A 14,898-nucleotide genomic window follows, 5' to 3' on the forward strand; every position below is an offset into this window, starting at 1 on the left:
CTCCAATACAGTTTCTCTGTTTTATATCAGGTTGACCAGACAGAATTTTAAGCAGTAACATGTAAACGTCAAATAAATGGTTTAAACTCATAGAGGTCATTAAAACAAGTCTGCTAATAACATTAACAAAATTTTGAGCATATATTAAATAAGGTGGACATTTCCCTAGCCTTGTAAATGTACAAATACTTACACAAAGTCACAGTAAGGTGGCATTCAATGTCAACACAATGCCATTCAAAAACTATTAGACTTTTGTAATTTGACTTTTCATCATGTGTTTCGACCGCTCCTTTAAAACCCAGGCCAGCAGCCACTTCCTAATTTGTTATACTATAGAATCACAGCACATCATTGCAGCATGGAATAAATCTTTGTGTTTCCTTTTTCAATGAAGTTCATTGCGTCCTAGCTACATATGACATCTGCGTATTGTACATAAACAGTCTACTGAGGTGGTAAGGCTGGTTTCCATTTCCTTTTTCATGAGATTTCTTGAGTATTTCTCAGATCATACCAATTTCACCTTATTTAAATGATTTTCTTTGTTATGAAGTAAATATATAGGAAGTCATTGAACACACTGAAAATTAGTTTTTATCATATCTAACTACTCCCAGTAGTTTGACATATACCTAGCTAAATACAAAGAAAGTAAGACTTCTGCTTACGGATAAAAAGACCTAAGTAACATGTGCAGAAGGTAACTAAACATTACTAACTACAAGACTGTAGTGAGGTGTATGATTACACTGCAGCCTAGGAATGGGAAGCCTTTGTTTAATAAAGGTAGAAATAATAGCCAAAGGAGAAGGCAAGTGTAGGATTAGCCTGATCCACTCGGAGAAGAATGTCTCCACATTTGAGGATAAGTGGAGATGGTTGGATAAAACAGAAATATGAAAATAAAAAGGAAGGCTAGAAGAGTCCACTATACTTGATAAAATGGAGGTTATGGGAGGGCAGAGCAAAGTTTGCAAGTGGGAAATTTTGAAGGTGAAAAGTTCACTGAATATTGGATTTTGTGTTGTAGAGGGGCAGCAGAAGCTAATAAACTGAGTCACAAGAAATATTATCTAAACATAAGCAAGTTCAATGAACTCAAGATGATGATTCAGGAACCTGAGAAACCAAGAACTATGCCTAGGAGCACAAGCTCAACCTTACCAAGGTCATATAGACAGTAACCTTAAATATAGTACATGTTTTATTTTAACCCAGATCATGCAGATACCCCAATTAGCTCTGAAGTCTCCAAATCAACTTTCTTTGTACAGATCAGTGGACTGCGAACTGCATTACAGGATTGGGAGTCACTGAGGAAAGGATCATCTTAAACCAGGTTCACTACAAGGGGATAGCCAAAGATTACACCATAGAAAACCACATACTAGAGATCTCTACGAGGATTGTTAAATGTAATACGTGAAACATGAGAACATATTCAGAGTTTATGAACATTTTTTTTCATATAAATATTGCAAAATTCACAATTTTAAGGACAGAAAGAACTATAACGACCATCCTAAGTCTGACCTACAGCCACTTGTATTACTACCTAATCAGCCCTTTTGTATGTAAATGAGAAATTCTTTGTATGTAAATGCCAATGCCTACTATGTTTTCTTCTTGCTTTAGAAAAAGAAATGCTATGTAAATTGCCACCATGCTAAAAAGAATTGAAATGCATACTAATCAGCCATATTCTCTGAGTTATACCAGCTATAACTGGAATGGTAACAAATAAAAAGGCAACAATCAGTGGTGGACAAAGTTTTCTATTCAAATCAGAGCCTCAAGTAAAATTATTATTCAACTGCTTTTCAAAATTTTGGAACCTCTTATGTCTGGAGAAATTGGGTTTGAAACCGTGAATGAACAGTAACTTTCACTAATGTGAAATACTGAAGATCTTCACTGGAATTTCAATTGCAAGAAAAAGATGCTGAAAGAGAATAGGAAGGAGACATTATCTTTAAAAAGATCTGTTCACTGTGCGCATTGGATAAATGTTTGAGTGATTCTTCAGTTACATGAGTTAGGTAATCTCTGTGGTTAAATAACGATGGTTACATGCAATATGAAACTGGAGGTTTTGATCACTGCACTGTACATATTGAATTAACCTGGCAGCATTCACCTGTTTTAATATTGGTCATTCCTCAGAAAAAGCTTACAATCATTTCTGCCCTGGCCAGAAAGTACCCTGTAATGAAAAAATGCACTGAAATCTTGTCTTGAATGGTGATCTAAAATGAACTGAGCGATACTTAGAAATACCTAACTACATCAATATGTGGTCAAGTCTGCATGTCAGAAGCCGTGCTCTGAAAAGGATAAGATTTAATCCTAAAATTTCAAGTGTGTTTTCTAGTGCTAATGAGGTCAGGTTTTTATTTTATAAATGCTATTCAAAGTCCTGTATTTACGTCAGGATTTCTCTCAGATAACATTAAATTATTATTTCCAAAAATTAGGTATAAACTTTTTGAATGTCAATTTTCCTCAAACAATTTAAGGGTTGCATTTTTTACCTGTTGCAATTAAAACTTTCCAGTAACAGACAAAAATTAGCTATATAAATGAAAATATACATAAACGTGCATAAAGTGCAAGTAAGATGTAGGTAGGGTCATAATGTTATATTACTCTAAAAAGGTCCAAGAATCGTTGTCTGGAGGCTGGTATAGTTACAGGTATTCTGCTCTGGTAATGAAAATATCGTTATTTTTGGTTCAAATGCCAGACAACTTTGCACAAACTCTATTTCTTTTGTTCGCCTTGCAATGTCTACATACAAAAAAAATAATAAAAAGTTAGTTGATAAAAGATGAAAGGAATAACGCAGTTATTCATTCAGCAGCCAAGATCTTTGAGATAATTACTTTAAATCAAGAAGGGACAGGCCATTTAAATTTATGACTTAATGCCGACACATGCATGTATTAATAAAACAGTTAGCATTAATGGAAATAGGGTTTAGTCTCCTGATTCAAATAGAGCTATCATTTCTGGTTTATACTGAACTAATGACTTATCCTTGGCAGAATGATACGTATGCATGTATTTAACTATTTAACTTAACCACTGAGACCAATTAATATGTTTCTGAAGTTTTATTTTATTTAAAAATATATATCAGCAGCCTCACTGGGATAAAAATTATGTTGAACCAGAGTTTCTACGGCACCAGTTTAACCTTAAATGTAGTACTTTCCCATAGAATATCTGATGATCACACTGCATAAAATGAAGAGTACTGAAATGCAGTGCAGAAGCAGCAGCTTTTCAGTAGGATTGACATCAATATAAGGAACTTTTTAGCTTACCAAGGTAGCATAGACTCTGTGAGATTAGAAGCTCACGTGAAAAGAAATGGTGGCTGCAAGAAGGTACGCCATTAATTTAATCTCTATCCCACTTGCTAGTGTGAGAATAGAAGCAAAGAACAAACGTGTGCACAGCCATCTAAGCCAGGCTGTTTTCAAGCTATGGGGCAGTACTGATGTGTGCTGCCTGCCATTGCATTACAATTAAGAATTGCAATGAACTCTTGCTGATTCAGAAGGGAGAGGGCTCTTACTCATTGCCAAGTACGGCAAGAAAACCTGCACTAGTTGCGCTGTAGAAAGGGAACTAAACACTTAGTGCTGTGAAGCTCACAAACATGGAAATTATGTAAATTGTGTTTTAAAGGATTAATGAATATAATTCCTTCTGCTCATCTGCCCGCTTTGCCTGTGCGGGCCTGTGTCTCCACAGCATCATTGGGAGTTCACTGGAACAGTGACAGACCGTACCAACGTAATTAAATGAAAACTTAAGTGTAATTACTGTCTAGGTAGGTACTTCCTACAGCTTACATTCATGATTCAAAGTTCTGTTCAATTTTGCCTACTTGATAATACTTCATGATCCACAATTGCATTTTATACTAGTTTATCTATAATATGGTTATAGTCTATCTGTTGATGAACTATTAAACCATCATTATAATAACGAATTATCTTTGGAAACCTATTGCTGCATTGTTCACCAATCACTCTGGAAAATCCTGGCTCCTCTTTTACATTCAGTTACTTGGTCTTTTTCTTTTAATCCATTTACATTGATTTCTACTACTCCAACTCTGCCTGCCATTGCATTACAATTAAGAATTCTGATGAACTCTTGCTGATTCAGAAGGGAGAGGGCTCTTACTCATTGCCAAACTTCGGAGGAAAAACACAAAAACCCCTTAGAATTTGCTTAAGCCAGCACTTTAAAATTGAAGAGCTAAATTATGGCTCATGGAGCCAGCAGAACGCAGTGAGACTGGGACGCCTGAAAGCCACCGCACCACCCAAGCAGTTATGGAAAAAGACCTTATGCCTTTGTCAGGCAAAATTAACTATAATGTCACCTTCCCCAAGGGCACTGCTCAGCAGCAGGACTGGCTGCGCCAGATATTAGTCTCTGAATTCCTGCTGGCTTGCAAGGCACTGCTAATGTCCCAGCCATGCGTAATGTTCTCTGGAGGACCTTGAACATGACTGGCAGCTCTAACTTTTCCACCCACCTTGAGTGCATCAAACAGCCTAAGGGATGTTCCCTGCCTTGGAGCACAGAGGATGGGCAGTTAACGGGTCTCGGACTGCTCTTTGCAACACAGTGCTCCTCAGCAAAGCGGTGCTCATTTTCCAGCACAGTAGTTACTAACTCTCACACCAAGAGTTGGTACTCTAAGATAATTCTTAATTAACATCCTAAATCAGGTGATTTACAGAAAACTGTACAACTATTATGGCATTGTGTTGCCCATTTTTGTCATCAAAGTTGTAGGGAACAATTTCTGTTAGATACATTAGCTTCTCTGGCTGCGTATCTGCCCAAGTGGATATAATATAATTAAATTCTACGCTCTCTTACTTAGAGTTTATATTTCTTATACACAGGAATTTGATTGGTCTGTGAGCAAAATCAAAGACCTGTGCAGCCCAGCATCCTGCCTTTAGCAATGCCCCAAAGTGGCTGTCTAGGGAAGAACATCAGAACAGGGCAGGTGGAAATGAGACTCCTTCCAAGCCTGCAACCGTTCAAAATCTATACTGTCACATATGTCCTTTTTGGTCAGCATTTGCAACGATGGGTTGTAACAATTTCTTTCATATTCCAAGGTGCTACAGGACATACGGAAAGGATTTGGACCAACCTATTTTTCTCATTTCTTCAGTTGTAAGCTCCACTGACCTAGATGCGTACAGGTAAAATTAGACGTAATATATGTATTTTTTTTTCTATCAAGGATGTCTTTATAAGATCTCTCAAGCATAATATTTTTAAAAGAATTATTTTTTGTCTCACGAAATAATTTTTTCTGTCTTTAAACTCTTTCTCTCAGCATAGCAGGAACCGACACTGTCTTTGAAAAAGGAAGAAAGAGATAGCGAACCCCTTAAAAACCACTGCTGCTGAGAGGACCGAGCTCTTTATTTTACACCCAGACTCCAGCTGTGGCACTCTTCAGACAATCTGAAGTTACACGATTCCAAAACTTTGTAGCGAGCGCCAAGGTGGTAATACGACGCCGAAGGTAACGCGATCCACTGACTAGAAAGATGTTAATCCTGACAAACTGCCTGAGCATTAGCCCGAACCGCAGCGAGATTGAATCCTGTCTCCCCAGGGAGGGCCAGCAATGCCGGCGGTAACAAACCGGCTTTTGATAGCGCCCTGAAAAGCAGCCGGGCGGGCGGCGGCGAGGCAGCGAAGAGCATCAGTGCCCTCTAGTGCCCGCCCGCCCGCCGCCACCCCCGGCCGCGCCGCGCCGCGCCGAGCCGGGCAGCCCCGCTGCCAAAGCCGTGCCCCCACGGCCGATCGTGGGGCCGCCTTCAACGGACCTGTTGAGCAAGACGGAACGACAGTCAGGCTCAGCACCGGGAGAATGGCTGCCAGAAATCCCGGCTCCTTGAGTAAAATCTCTCCTCTGGGAGTATCGTGTGCGAGTTTGCTACCCTTCAGTAATATTTAAATGCCTTTAAAGTCCTTACTTACACAGGAAAAGAAAATGAATGGGTTTAATAATTCGGCATACACAGGCTTGCACTTAAACGAATCGGTAATTTCACAGTCTAAGAGTAAGTATCCTAGTCTCCAGTATCAAAAGCCAAACATGGGACGACATCTTCTCCTAAAATACTATAGAAGAGTTTTAGAAGTATATGGCCACAGTGTTCCTTAACCGGTAAGAGATAAAGTAAAAAATATATACGAGACATAAAATGGCAATACTTATGTGTAAAGTAAGTCCTCTTAATAAATATGGACAAAGTGCCTGACCCAAACTACATTTAAATCAATGGCCACCTTTCCATTTATTTCCCTAAGCTTTGGGTTGGCCCCAACAAAGGGACAATGAAAAATGAAGTGCCATTAAAAAAAAAAGCATAGCATAGGAAATTATACACATATTTTTAGCTTAAAATGCTCAGAGAAAAACTCAGACACAAAAAAAGTCTAGAAAGTATGTTGCTAAACTGTTTCAAATTAATTGATTCCAGATGAGACCTCTGTTTCTCACACAATGAAGATATTTCACTAAACATCCAGCTTACAAAATGGATTCAGAATTGATTTAGAGGGTTCACCAAAAAGAGGAGAAGCTAGTTTTAAGTTTGAAATTACTTTAACATTTCTATGACGTCTGAGCTAGAAATAACTTATATTGTGGAAATCTCAGCAATAAAACATTTGTTTCTCAGGTTGTGCTCTGTTTAGTTACAGCATTTGCAGAAAACAAAAATGTTAGTCTCATTCTACTGGAATCCTGAACTTCACATATGTTTCTTACACTAAATTAAATATGTCAAATGTTGTCAGAACAGCGTATTAATTGAAGCTGAAATCATATGATATATTTTAAAGCATTTTACCAGATAAATCACAGAAATCATTCTAATCTTTGTAATTTCCCCATATTGTTATGCAAAAGAAAAATGAATTTAGCTGTCCTGTCTCTCGATCAACCATTTACATACATATTTCCTTCTGAAAGTGCTGATGATAAATCGCAATGACTTATATCTTGACATACCCTATTGTAGCAGCATTTCTGGTAATGAAGTAATCTAGTTCCTAGTGATTTTTTTTTGGACACGCAACACTTAAAATTTTAGGAAAGTTAAAGCTGATATAGAGAAGTCTATAAATAGCATTCTCTGTCCATGCTCATTCTCTAATGCTCTAGTGCAGGGCTGAGGTGAAAAAAATTAAATAAATATCTTATTCCAGGGCCTAAGAACAAGAGCCTGCAGAAGAAAGATGTCTTTTAGGTAATTTTCCTAAAGAATTTCTAATTAATTTACTGAAGATCTTGCTCTTAGTTCTGCAACTCTATTTTGTTCTTCTCCTGCAAGAGGAAGGAGAACTGCTTTAGAAGTACAGTCAGAAACTTCTTATTTCTAGAGTGTAGTAAACTAAGAAATATGCTAGAAGAATGTTTTGTGTGTTAAGGTATGAAGCTCAAACCAGACCTTCTGCTCTCAGTCTCCCTACTGTTCTTACTGCCCATCTCCCAGCAACATGAACTGTGCCGCTCTGCAATGAAAATGCTGTTCATAAGCAAACATCTGCAATTCCACTTCCATATACTTCTATATATATCTCCATATAAAATCATCCAAAGGATTGAGTATAATCATTGATTTGTGTTCCAAATCTCAGTGGACAGACCTGACTGAGGCAGATGTCAAATTAAGTATTGCAGAACTTCTACACTGAAAGCAAATTTATTCATTGTTATACATTGGCCAGTATAGAAAGAGAACAAAGTATTTACCTGGAGAATCACACAGACTTTGGAAACATTGAAGCAAGCATAAGAGCAAGGGAGGGGGAAAAGAGATTAGATTCAGTACATCCAAGTGCATGCTTCCCTGCTTCTGAATCTTAGTGCTTTTCTCATTCAACAGTTTCATTATTAAATAATTAAAAATATTAAATTTCTTAATAGAGAGGTGTGAAATTAAGAGGTCTGTGAAATTCTTATTGTATCGCGATCACAAATCAACAGGAAAAAAGTCTTTCCCAGGGAGTTACTAGTCATTGGAACGTGAAAAAGAAATGAGCATTCTCCTTATAAAGGGCCAATTTCTGAATTAGTGACCTCATTTGCTAAAGAGGTTCCTTTGTCACAGATATCTTAGTAGGTAAATACTGCGTTACACAGCCACACTGTCTTTTGTAGCAATGGTACAAAGAAGATCTCCTAGCATATACTGGTTCTCTCCTCACCAAATGAATATTTAAAAGAGTAGACAATAAAGGGGGACTTCTATAGAAGGTAAAGGCATTTGTATCATGATGTCAGACTGCTATATGTGCTCCCAAAGGACTGCACAGGAAGCACTTTTATTCTAAAAGTTAATGGTATTTATGGGGACCCGCAGCCTGATCTATTTTACCTTTCTTGGGGATGTGCTTATGCATGTATCACCCAAGAGTCTAATGCTTTTTGGACTAGCCTGTATTAGAGACAGATACCATTTTGGTACCTTGTGAATAGTAATGCATTTGAAAGCCAGCAAGCAAAATAAATTAAAAAAAAAATAAATCAAAGTCTTTCCCTTTTTTTTTTTTAATTCTGGATAGAGTATCCTTCATTTCATGCACTCATAATTTCTGCATATCCATTTCATGCCTGGGAGCAAGTAAAAAATTTGCAGTTCAGGGCTTTTGATATCTGCTTATCCAGAGGAATATTTTAAACCAGACAAATACTCGTCCTCCCCGCTCCCCGCCCGCCCCCCGAGCAACAGCTGAAGACAAAAAAACATAATTAAAAAATACCGTTTGCCACAGTGTTTCCTTTCTCCTTTGGAGAGACTATCTGGTCCCTCCGGGAGCCGCCGGCCGCCTCGGCGCGGAGCTGCAGCGGAGCCGCGCACCTCGCCCGGCGCTGCCCGGCCCCGGCCCCGCTCGCCGGCACCCCGCTCCCGGCGCCCTCCCCGCGGCGCGCCCTCCCCACGCCCCAGCCCCGCTGCTGCTGTCAAGTTTCTGGTGCACACGCACGCATCCTCCCGCTCGGAGCTACAGGAGACGACCGTTCCCCCGGCACCCCGCTTCTTCCCCCTCTCCCCTTTCCAAGCCGCCTCCTCGCCCGGCAGCAGCGCGCCCTGCACCCCGCCGCCCTGCTCACCCAAGACAACTCCGGCGCGGCGTGCCCCGCTGCTCCCCGCGGCTCTCCGGGGCTCCCCGGGGTACGCGGCTGCGGCCGCCGCTTACCTGCGGGTCCAGCGGGGCTGGCTGCTTCCCTTGGCCACCTCCGGAGGAGGGAGAGGAGGCAAGTCCCATTCACAACTAGACACTGAGCAGGCACGGCAGCATCTTCAGCCTATTACACTCCACTGGCAGCGGCTGCTGAATGAGGCTCCGAGCTAGTGGCAGGAATTAGAAAGAGGGAGGGAGGGGAAAGGGGAGAGGGAGGGAGAGGGAGCAAGGGGGAGTGAAGCAAGATTAGAGGAAGGGAAAAGCTGGAGGCTGTTGCTTCTTCTCTATTTTCTTCTCCCTTCCCCCAACCCCAAGAGGAAAGCAGACCCCAGGGCCTGCCCTCCTACAGGACCCGCCGTCCTGAGTGCCCTCTGATGCCTGCGGGGGAGAAGTTGGGGTTGGAAGGGCAAAGTGAGGGGGTCAAGGAGCCCAGGGCACTCTCTCCTTCTGCCCAGCCAGTCCCGGGGATGGGTAGGGTACTCTGTCCCCACCCCACGGGTCGATTCTGCACCCTGTCAGCCACATGGACACCCACACACACTTCTGCGATGGGGACGGGGACACCCATCCTGCTGTGCCGGCGGGCTGTGGGGAGGGATGCCCTGTCCCTGCCCTGCCGCCACTCCTCTGCAGGCAGCCCAGGACCACCCCACGGCGGCGGCACGGGTGGGCTGAAACCCACGCCAGAGCCCCGGGCACGGCCTGCCGCCACTGCCGCTGGAGGTCTCCTGCCTGGGGGGCTACCCCTACCTCATAGCACGGTCAGAGAAATCATCTGAGCTGGACAAACAGCAGGAGCATTTTATACTGAATCCAGTCATGTTTCCTGTCATGATCAGACATTTGTCCAGGAAAAAAAAATGAAAAAGTTCCCCAAGCATTTCTGGATGTGGAAACTCTTGGTCTGCTGCAGCTCACAGGCAGAGGCCGAGGCCAGGCCTCTCTGACCAGGCAGGCTGCCCTGCTGCTGGAGCGGTGACCCTTTCCTTCTCAAGCACACCTGACCCAGGCACTGCTGCTCTGTTTCCATTACCTCAGGCACGGTTCCCAGGTGGGGCTGAGCTCCATGAGCCCAGGGAGAAGTGCCCTGCTGTCCAAAGCCAGAGGCAGCACACAGTCCCCTCCTGCCATGCCCACACAGGCACATGTGAGCCCCCAAGTCCCCTCTCACCCATCAGCTTTCCTCATAGTGGCGGAGACCTGTGCACTCTGAGGTGGCTGTCAGCATAGTCAGTGCCATCTGCGTAGCTGCGGAGCAGTATGGAGCAGAGCAAAGAAGGATGCAACGTGCAACCCCTCAAGAACAGGGATTGCATTTGCTGTTGGAAATAACTAGGTACCTCTTTGTAAAGATAATCTGCCCATCCTCAGGCAACCCATCCAACCGTTCATCCCCCATGCCACAAGGCAGCACTCGCACTGCTCTGTGGCCACACCACTCGGCCCCGAAGAACAAGGCTTTTATATTCTGTGGTTAATTAGCTCTGCCAATAACTCCAGGCAAACAAAAAAAAAAACCAACAAATTGGCACGAAAGCTGCCACTGTACAAACAAAGAATTTGAAGGAGGAAAGCTGATAAACAATGCATCCTAAGGAGGCCGAGGGCCACCGAACTTAGTGCAGCGGAGTAGCAAGTCCTGCCTGATGTCAGCCCCAGGGAAAGAGCAGGAGCCTCCTGGCTGCAGAGCTGGGGGCCTTGGACAATTAAGGCTAAAATTTGCTTCAGAGAGATGTCGACAGTTCACAATTTGATTCACAAACGCACCAGGGAAAGGCCTGCACGTACCATGAGGTGGAAGGGTGCAGGTGGGAGGGCTCTGAGGCGAACGCAGGGCGAGGCAGCACCCCGGACTGTGCTCTGGGACCCAGCTGGCGGAGCGCGGTGCAGGCGACTGAGGAGGGGAGCAGCCCTGGGGTGGAGAACTGACAGCTAGGGCAGGCGGGGGAAACAGCGAACAAACCCAGGAACACCCCGGGCTGCGCTGAAAGCATGAGGTAACAAGACAGCTAATTAATCGGTATCGAAGTACTAAGGCCTTTGTTTTGATAGGAATAGGGCTGTGGTGCTAAGAAAACTAGTTTTAGGAGTGGGTTTTGATAGAAAATTCAAGGATTGCTATCGAGAAATAAAACACATAAAGGTTCACCCGGGAATGTTTTTGGGAAGACGTAGCTAAGGAAGGAGGGTGATGCACATTGATTTTGGAATATTTTGTCAAGAAATTGGTTTTGGGCAGAAAATATGAGAGGAGGGGAAATATAGTTCCTTATAGTCACAGTCCAAACCTATTGCCTTTAATGGACACCATCACTCTCCTGTGCTGATTGTATGAGAATTACCATTTGTTTTCTTCATGGATACACCGTAGTTGAGTACTACTCAGTGCATCTGTGCCAAAATTGCCACTAAGCTGAAGCCTGGAGCTGGGCAGTTGACTGAGGAATTTTTCCCCTTTTTTCCTTCTCTTGCTGGCTTTAGCAGCACAGTAGAGAGAATTACTTTTGTAATTCCCTTTTTTAAACTGCTGAGATCAGATTTTTTTTTTTTTAAATATAAAGGAAATGTGAAAGCAATTTCAATCTAATTAAGTATATACAATAGGTACCCATAATATTCTCTAGTCAAAGAGTGTATTGATCTATAATGAAAGGTTTCATTAATTCCATTCAAGGAGGCATGTTAACAAATGAGTGTAGTAACATCTGATCTGGTGAGTGGCTTGTTTCCTCCCTTCCTTCTGCATTGAAATCCCAGTGTAAACTAATCAGATTCTGCTATTACTTTTCTCTCATTTGTTCATCTTCCTATAGGATCTATAGATAGACAGTCCTTATCTGCAAACAAAATTAAAGCAAATCTCCTGCTGAAATCCACATGTTTGCACCTCTGGCTAAGTCCCAAGTCTGATTACATTAATAACCACTGTGGAATTAATTTCACCTACCTTAAGCCATTTTCAAATTGAGTATCTAACAGGCTATCTATAGTAAGAGTTCATTTAACATCAACAAAAAGAAGTCCCTCTAACTAGGACAGGCCGCGAGCTGGAGATGCCTCTCTCTATACCAATGGGTTCTTAACAGCTTGCTCAGACTAGAAACCTACCTACAACCATCTAACAAGTCACATGAGATGAGTCCTACTTTTTATGTTAGATACAGAAGATAAGAACTGGTCAAACCAAAATCAGTTTCTGATGCTGATAAATGACAAGATTTGGTATGTTCCCTTCAGCCATTACAGTTTACATTCAGGCAGTTCCAGACTACCCTCATTTCAGGAGAACTATTGCACAGACTACTTGCACAGTGGGTCTCATAAAAGAGAAGCATGCAAGGAGTAAGGGTACCCCAGAACATCTGCAGAACTACTCCACTGAATTTCAACCAGTGCTCACGTGTGCATTGACAGCACGTTAGATGGGAGATTTTCGTGGGCTGCCCAAGTCAGACCTCGCCATTCCTACCATACACAAAGTCAAGGAAAAGAGGATACGCAACTGCGAATTTCTGCGTTTGAGGACTATTTCCACTGACTGGTGACTCTTCATCTACAAAGCCTTAGGCTAGATGGTAACTTTATCAATGACATGTTGAAGCCAATGTAAATTCAATGTGGACAGTATCTGATTAACTAGTGGGAAATCTTTCTAAACACACAGTTGACACCTCTCTTTACAAAATGTTAGATGCAAATCAAGAAAAGCAGGCTTTAGCTATCCTGCTGCCACGGAAGTCACCGCAGAGCGGCAGGGGAGTACAGTGAGGTCCGGAGTTAGCATTTACAGCTGCTTGAAACCTGGTGTCAGAATGAAATCAGTGTCAGACATAAATAAAGGAAGTTTATATGTATTTTAAACAGTATTTGTTTTTGCATATCCCTATATTTAGGTTAAGAACATCTGTGATAACAAATCTGCGAAACCTAAAAAAAGGTTTCTTTATCTACTGCAGGCTCACAGAATCTGAAGTTTGTTAAAATTCTGCTCATTGCTTGGTAAGTTAACCCATTTGTCATTTGAAAATAAGCTAGCTGATTTGTTTTCTAAGCATCTGAAGGGGTACATGCACTTCTGCTAATTGAATCATTGTTCTAGGAAACATTGCGGCTGAGTTCATGAAATAAACATGAGCAGGTATATTTTAAGTTTAAGCTGGACATTTGTATTAGGGTGCATGAAAAACATTGAACTGTGAACTTCAGAAACCGAACTCCAAAAAGCCCCTCGCAATTCAAAAGAATTTATCAATGTCCCGTTTACTCAATAGCTTGGGCACATCTACGCAACAAGTATGAAAGAAGAAACTTCTCTCCATCTTTTGACCCCGTTTTCTCCAGGACCTTTTCCCACATGGCTTCCAACAGACTCTTCCTTTTCAGCTACCTTTAACAGACCTGCAATTTCCTTCACTTTTCTTCTCACCTGGAAAGTATTAGAGATTTAAAAGGCACACAAACAGCATATTGCTATCCGCAGGAGCTGGGAGTTCAGGAAGAAGCAAGAGAGACAGTGAAACAGAAGAAGAGATTTATAATGAAGGACACTCCACATAGTCTGAACAAAGTTTTTGTCCAAAATGCCCTTCAATTTTAGTGTCACTTTGCTAATGAAATAAAGCAAAATTTGATTCCTATGTGAAAATGTGAAGGGTTAGCAGGATTGAAGGAGAGAAAAAAATTGTTGTTAATGACTTAAGAAAAAAAAGGAAAACTAATTAAAGCCACAATACCAGCACAGTGAGAAGACAAGTGTGTAAGAAGAGTATACCTTAAGTGTGCATCTTGTGGCAAGGAAACAAAGCTTTTACACAATGAAGAATGGACAGCTCAAAGCAGCTGATATCTAAACCTGTTTTTTCCCAATAACAAATGTCTTCCTTGTAGAAATATAAGACTGTAACAACATATGTTTACTTGACAAAGGTTAAAACAAAGGCAAAAACACTGAGGTTAAAAAAATTCCACACAAAGTAACTGATACAAAAACTATCTCCACAAAATTAGCAATGCAAAAATCTTTCTTTCGCTGTACCAGTGGGGTTATACTTGAAGCACTGAAACCCAGAGAGAAAAGGAAATTTTGAAGTGGGAAGAGGATTACAGTAAAAAAAGCAAACTGAACAACAGAAATACTGCAATCTTATAAACAGTGCTACGCAGGTTGGGTTGGTTTTTTTTTTGGGGGGGGGGGGGGTGTTGGTTTTTAAATTTCAGATGTGCACATGGAGCTTCTTGTAAGTGCACTAGCTGCACTGATAAATCATCAGCTAGAATCACCTATTTCCAGTAGTGCGCAGGGTGGTAGTTTCACATACAGGACTGATGTGCCTGGTATATCAATGAGGAACCCCCCTATTTTGGGCTTGGTTATCTCCTTTGCCTGTTCACTACAAAAAAAAAAGTTCTCATTCCTATACCAGAGTGAAGGAAAGCTCATTAATCTGCTGATGGAGTCTGGCCTTGACGGCATTTCACATTTTAAGTTATTTTCATGATGAAGATGAAAATCCTCACCTTCAAACCCAAGTGGCCACACTCAGGCCACAGAATAAGCACCTGCCTAGCCATAAAAGACAACAGAATTGAGTCCAATTTCATTGCGACTACAGTAGAATAGAAGTCTATTTTTCTCCTGTTTTCAGAGACCTT

At 41.8% G+C, this 14,898-nt stretch overlaps 1 protein-coding gene across 8 annotated transcripts in view; it reads right to left on the bottom strand.

The window, feature by feature from the left end:
* CDH11 (cadherin 11) overlaps window positions 1-9,413 on the bottom strand; it is an 81,416-nt gene extending 72,003 nt beyond the window's left edge. For 5 of the 8 annotated variants that reach the window (XM_054840505.1, XM_054840499.1, XM_054840497.1 and 2 more), the window contains exon 1: window positions 9,262-9,413. The gene's annotated coding sequence lies outside the window, so the exon portion shown is untranslated. Of the gene's footprint in view, window positions 1-8,826; window positions 8,950-9,175 lie in introns of those variants that run through there. The other 3 variants (XM_054840500.1, XM_054840502.1, XM_054840503.1) reach the window with 3 other exon arrangements.
* Between the last annotated feature and the right edge of the window lie 5,485 nt (window positions 9,414-14,898).

This window comes from Grus americana, chromosome 13 (genome assembly GCF_028858705.1).
Source record: "Grus americana isolate bGruAme1 chromosome 13, bGruAme1.mat, whole genome shotgun sequence".
Lineage (NCBI taxonomy): Eukaryota > Metazoa > Chordata > Aves > Gruiformes > Gruidae > Grus > Grus americana.